Genomic DNA, 6,043 nt, shown 5'->3' with positions numbered 1-6,043 from the left:
TAGGTCACACTTAGAATATTGCGTGCAATTCTGGTCGCCACACTACCAGAAGGATGTGGAGGCTTTGGAGAGGGTGCAGAAGAGGTTTACCAGGATGTTGCCTGGTCTGGAGGGCATTAGCTATGAGGAGAGGCTGGATAGACTCGGATTGTTTTCACTGGAACGACGGAGGTGGAGGGGAGACATGATAGAGGTTTACAAAGTTATGAGCGGCATGGACAGAGTGGATAGTCAGAAGCTTTTTCCCAGGGTGGAAGAGTCAGTTACTAGGGGACGTAGATTTAAGGTGAGATGGGCGAAGTTTAGAGGGGATGTGCGAGGCAAGTTCTTTGCACAGAGGGTGGTGAGTGCCTGGAACTTGCTGCCGGGGGAGGTGGTGGAAGCAGGTACGATAATGACGTTTAAGAGGCATCTTGTCAAATACATGAATAGGATGGGAATAGAGGAATACGGACCCCGGAAGTGCAGAAGGTTTTAGTTTAGGCAGGCATCAAGATCGGCGCAAGCTTGGAGGGCCGAATGGCCTGTTCCTGTGCTGCACTGTTCTTTGTTCTTTGTTGCAGAATAAACCTCAACTGATCACACAAAGCGGGCTGGGGTGTTGGGGAAAGCATCATTGAAATCTCCGACTCGTGCCCAAGTATTGACCACAGCTGGCTCTCGAGCTGCACTGGCAATATATTTCTCCAATGTTAATATTCAACTTCCATAGTTTCTGTCATTGCCCTTCCGGGGTGGTGGTGGCCTAGTGGTAACGTCACTGGACTTGTAATCTAGAGCCTAGTTTAATGCTCTGGGGACATGGGTTCAAATCCCACGTCAGCCTGATAGCTCCAGCAATCTGTTCAGTTCTGGGTACTGCCCGTGCGGAGTTTGCAAGTTCTCCCTGTGACCGCATGGGCTTCCGCCGGGTGCTCTGGTTTCCTCCCACAGCAAAAGACTTGCAGGTTGATGGGCAAATTGGCCATTGTAAATTGCCTCTCGTGTAGGTCGGTGGTAGGAGAATGGTGGGGATGTGGGATTAGTATAAATGGGTGGTTGATGGTCAGCACAGACTCAGCGGGCCAAAGGGCCTGTTTCAGTGCTGTATCTCTCTATGACTCTGCTTAATAAGTTTGGAATTAAAAGCTGGTCTAACATTGTCAATTGTTGTCAGTTTCGTGAACCAATGTTAGATCGGCAGAACTACTACCAAAGAACCAATTTCTGATCCAAAGCTCTAAATCACCTTCAACCCCATACTGGGAGTTGTGCCGGAGGACTGGAGGATAGCAAATGTTGTCCCCTTGTTCAAGAAGGGGAGTAGAGACAGCCCTGGTAATTATAGACCTGTGAGCCTTACTTCGGTTGTGGGTAAAATGTTGGAAAAGGTTATAAGAGACAGGATTTATAATCATCTTGAAAAGAATTAGTTCATTAGCGATAGTCAGCACGGTTTTGTGAAGGGTAGGTCGTGCCTCACAAACCTTATTGAGTTTTTCGAGAAGGTGACCAAACAGGTGGATGAGGGTAAAGCCGTGGATGTGGTGTATATGGATTTCAGTAAGGCGTTTGATAAGGTTCCCCACGGTAGGCTATTGCAGAAAATACGGAAGTATGGGGTTGAAGGTGATTTAGAGCTTTGGATCAGAAATTGGCTAGCTGAAAGAAGACAGAGGGTGGTGGTTGATGGCAAATGTTCATCCTGGAGTTTAGTTACTAGTGGTGTACCGCAAGGATCTGTTTTGGGGCCACTGCTGTTTGTCATTTTTATAAATGACCTGGAAGAGGGTGTAGAAGGGTGGGTTAGTAAATTTGCGGATGACATGAAGGTTGGTGGAGTTGTGGATAGTGTCGAAGGGTGTTGTATGGTACAGAGGGACATAGATAGGCTGCAGAGCTGGGCTGAGAGATGGCAAATGGAGTTTAATGCGGAGAAGTGTGAGGTGATTCACTTTGGAAGGAGTAACAGCAATGCAGAGTACTGGGCTAATGGGAAGATTCTTGGTAGTGTAGATGAGCAGAGAGATCTTGGTGTCCAGGTACATAAATCCCTGAAAGTTGCTACCCAGGTTAATAGGGCTGTTAAGAAGGCATATGGTGTGTTAGCTTTTATTAGTAGGGGGATTGAGTTTCGGAGCCACGAGGTCATGATGCAGCTGTACAAAACTCTGGTGAGGCCGCACCTTGAGTATTGCGTGCAGTTCTGGTCACCGCATTATAGGAAGGATGTGGAAGCTTTGGAAAGGGTGCAGAGGAGATTTACTAGGATGTTGCCTGGTATGGAGGGAAGGTCTTACGAGGAAAGGCTGAGGGACTTGGGGTTGTTTTCGTTAGAGAGAAGGAGGAGGAGAGGTGACTTAATAGAGACATACAAGATAATCAGAGGGTTAGATAGGATGGATAGTGAGAGACTTTTTCCTCGGATGATGATGGCAAACACGAGGGGACATAGCTTTAAGTTGAGGGGTGAAAGATATAGGACAGATGTCAGAGGTAGTTTCTTTACTCAGAGAGTAGTAGGGGCGTGGAACGCCCTGCCTGCAGCAGTAGTAGACTCGCCAACTTTAAGGGCATTTAAGTGGTCATTGGATAGACATATGGATGAAAATGGAATAGTGTAGGTCAGATGGTCGGCGCAACATTGAGGGCCGAAGGGCCTGTACTGCGCTGTAATGTTCTAATTCTAAAAAAAAACCAGCCAGAATGCAGGATATTCCAAATTATATAAAAGCAAGGACTTTCGCATTCTTAAAGAGTTTTATCCCAATCCTCCCCACCTTTCCTGTATCAACTTTCTCACCTTTACTGCATCTGATGGAGTGTTGGTCCCACAGCCACTGGTGGGAGCTCAAAAATGGCCATTCTTCATGTGTCAGCTCGGAAAGTGGGTGTAAAGGGGGTACAAAAACATGCAGCAGCAGACCTGCTATGTACCCAATTAATCTTCCATTCCATTTCCTTGGAAAGGAAAATCGAGTCGGGGGAATCGGATGTGGCTGACATGCAACTCTCCCGTTTTGCACTCGACAGAAGTTGGCTTTAATGACCATTGTGTCCGACTGGGCCGAGTTCATCCAACCTCTCCTCATAACTTATACCCTCCAGACCAGGCAACCTCCTGTAAAAACCTCTTCTGTACCCTCTCCAAAGCCTCCAAGTCCTTCTGGTAGTGTGGCGACCAGAATTGTATGCAATATTCTAAGTGTGGCCTAACTAAAGTTCTGTACAGCTGCAGCATGACTTGCCAATTTTTATACTCTATGCCCCGACCGATGAAGGCAAGCATGCCGTATGCCTTTTTGACTACCTTATCCACCTGCGTTGCCACTTTCAGTGACCTGTGGACCTGTACGCCCAGATCTCTCTGCTTGTCAATACTCCTAAGGGTTCTGCCATTTACTGTATACTTCCCACCTGCATTAGACCTTCCAAAATGCATTACCTCACATTTGTCTGGATTAAACTCCATCTGCCATTTCTCCGCCCAAGTCTCCAACCGATCTATATCCTGCTGTATCCTCTGACAATCCTCATCACTGTCCGCAACTCCACCAACCTTTGTGTCGTCCGCAAACTTACTAATCAGACCAGCTCCATTTTCCTCCAAATCATTTATATTTACTACAAACAGCAAAGGTCCCAGCACTGATCCCTGCGGAACACCACTAGTCACATCCCTCCATTCAGAAAAGCACCCTTCCACTGCTACCCTCTGTCTTCTATGACCGAGCCAGTTCTGTATCCATCTTGCCAGCGCCCCTCTGATCCCGTGTGACTTCACCTTTTGTACCGGTCTGCCATGAGGGACCTTGTCAAAGGCTTTACTGAAGTCCATATAGATAACATCCACTGCCCTTCCTTCATCAATCATCTTCGTCACTTCCTCAAAAAACTCAATCAAATTAGTGAGACACGACCTCCCCTTCACAAAACCATACTGCCTCTCGCTAATAAGTCCGTTTGTTTCCAAATGGGAGTAAATCCTGTCCCGAAGAATCCTCTCTAATAATTTCCCTACCACTGACGTAAGGCTCACCGGCCTGTAATTTCCTGAATTATCCTTGCTACCCTTCTTAAACAAAGGAACAACATTGGCTATTCTCCAGTCCTCTGGGACCTCACCTGTAGCCAATGAGGATGCAAAGATTTCTGTCACGGCCCCAGCAATTTCTTCCCTTGCCTCCCTCAGTATTCTGGAGTAGATCCATCAGGCCCTGGGGACTTATCTACCTTAATGCTTTGCAAGACACCCAACACCTCCTCCTTTTTGATAATGAGATGACCGAGACTATCTGCACTCCCTTCCCTCGGCTCATCATCCACCAAGTCCTTCTCTTTGGTGAATACTGATGCAAAGTACTCATTTAGTACCTCGCCCATTTCCTCTGGCTCCACGCTTAGATTCCCTTCTCTGTCCTTGAGTGGGCCAACCCTTTCCCTGGTTACCCTCTTGCTCTTTATATACGTATAAAAAGCCTTGGGCTTTCAATGGAAACATTTGTATCTTAACAGTTCCTTGTCCCGGTTCAGAACCTGTGCCTTTTAATCAGGGTTTGCTTTGTTTCCCAAGAACAGTTCTGTTCACAGAAAGGACACAATCTCTCTGGAGAGAGTAGAGATTTACAAGAATGTTGCCAGGACTTGAAAGTTGCAGCTATGAGGAAAGATTAGATCAGCTAGGGTTGTTATGCAGTGCTGGCCGGGCACTGGAGTTGCACTGTAACCTACGAGGGCTAGATAGAGTAGACAGGAAGGACCTGTTTCCCCTAGTGGAGAGGTCAATTAACAGGGGGCACAGATTTAAGGCGATTGGTAGAAGGATTAGAGGGGACATGAGGAAAACCTTTTTCATCCAGAGGGTGGTGGGTGTCTGGAATTCACTGCCAGGATCGGTGGTGGAGGCAGAAACCCTCAACTCACTGTAAAGGTACCTGGACATGCACCTGCAGTGCTGCAACCTGCAAGGCTACCGACCAGCTGCTGGAAGATTGGGCGGCTAGTTTTTTTTTCAGCCAGCGCAGATACAATGGGCTGAATGGCCTCTTTCTGTGCCGTAACTCTTCTCTGGTTCTAACCAATGGTATTCCAAAAACTCTAAGTGGCTCACTGTTTTCTTTTGACTGAATATGACCAACCTTCGAGAGTCCACATCCTGGTTTCCTGAACTTAGGCCATCCCTCTCCATAGCGCCGATACCATCTTTAATTAAGAGCTCCCCCTCCACCTTTTCCTAGCTTCCTGTCCTTCCTGAATGTTGAAGGATACAAGGCATTTAAGTCCCAATCTGTCGTCCTGCAGCCGTGTCTCTGTAATGGCTATCAGATTGTGCTTAGCTCTCAGTTCAACTGCTACGTGCATTCAAATACAGGGCCTTTAGTTTTGTCATTTAAAAAAAAAATTTTTGTAACCTCTAGCCTTATCTATTGATTTACTCTTAGATTTGTACTCTCTGTCCCTTCCTGTCATCATTTCCCAAATTAATACCCTTGCCTTGACTCTACTCCTTGATTTACCACATCTTCCCAAATTTTGATCCCTTGCCCCCACTATTCAGTTTAAAGCCTGGAGTCAATGGGCTGAATGGCCTCCTATGCTGTATACCCTACCTCCTGTGGTTTACATCACTAAATCCAGCTTTGGGTTCATTACCTCTCCTTTTTTTCTCGACTTTATTTTTCTGACTTATTTTGACTGTAATCTCGCGTCATTTCTCATTGGCTATTACTTTACTGAAGAGGGAGTTTAGATTCCAGCATCGCTCAGGAGCAATAGAGAACCAAAGGAGAGCTGGCAAATTAATTTTGTCATAAACATTGATTTTAAACTGTTACTGGAGTGAGGGGAGGGCTTGTTGAACGGATGGCCGTGGCTGGGAGGGATGTTTGCATATTGGCAGACGGTGTTTGGAAGGACAAAGCAGCCGTTCCCCGACATTCTACCCACAATGGACTTTTGATCACCAGACGTTGAAGGTGGGGGAGCTCACCGCTAAGATGGCCGAATGCACAAATGGGCCTGGTCAAACCAACTAGTCACGTAACTAACCTGCTGGGCAACCTGA

This window comes from Heterodontus francisci, chromosome 47 (assembly GCF_036365525.1).
Source record: "Heterodontus francisci isolate sHetFra1 chromosome 47, sHetFra1.hap1, whole genome shotgun sequence".
Classification (NCBI taxonomy): Eukaryota; Metazoa; Chordata; class Chondrichthyes; order Heterodontiformes; family Heterodontidae; genus Heterodontus; species Heterodontus francisci.
Note: the sequence above shows the minus strand (reverse complement) of the source record.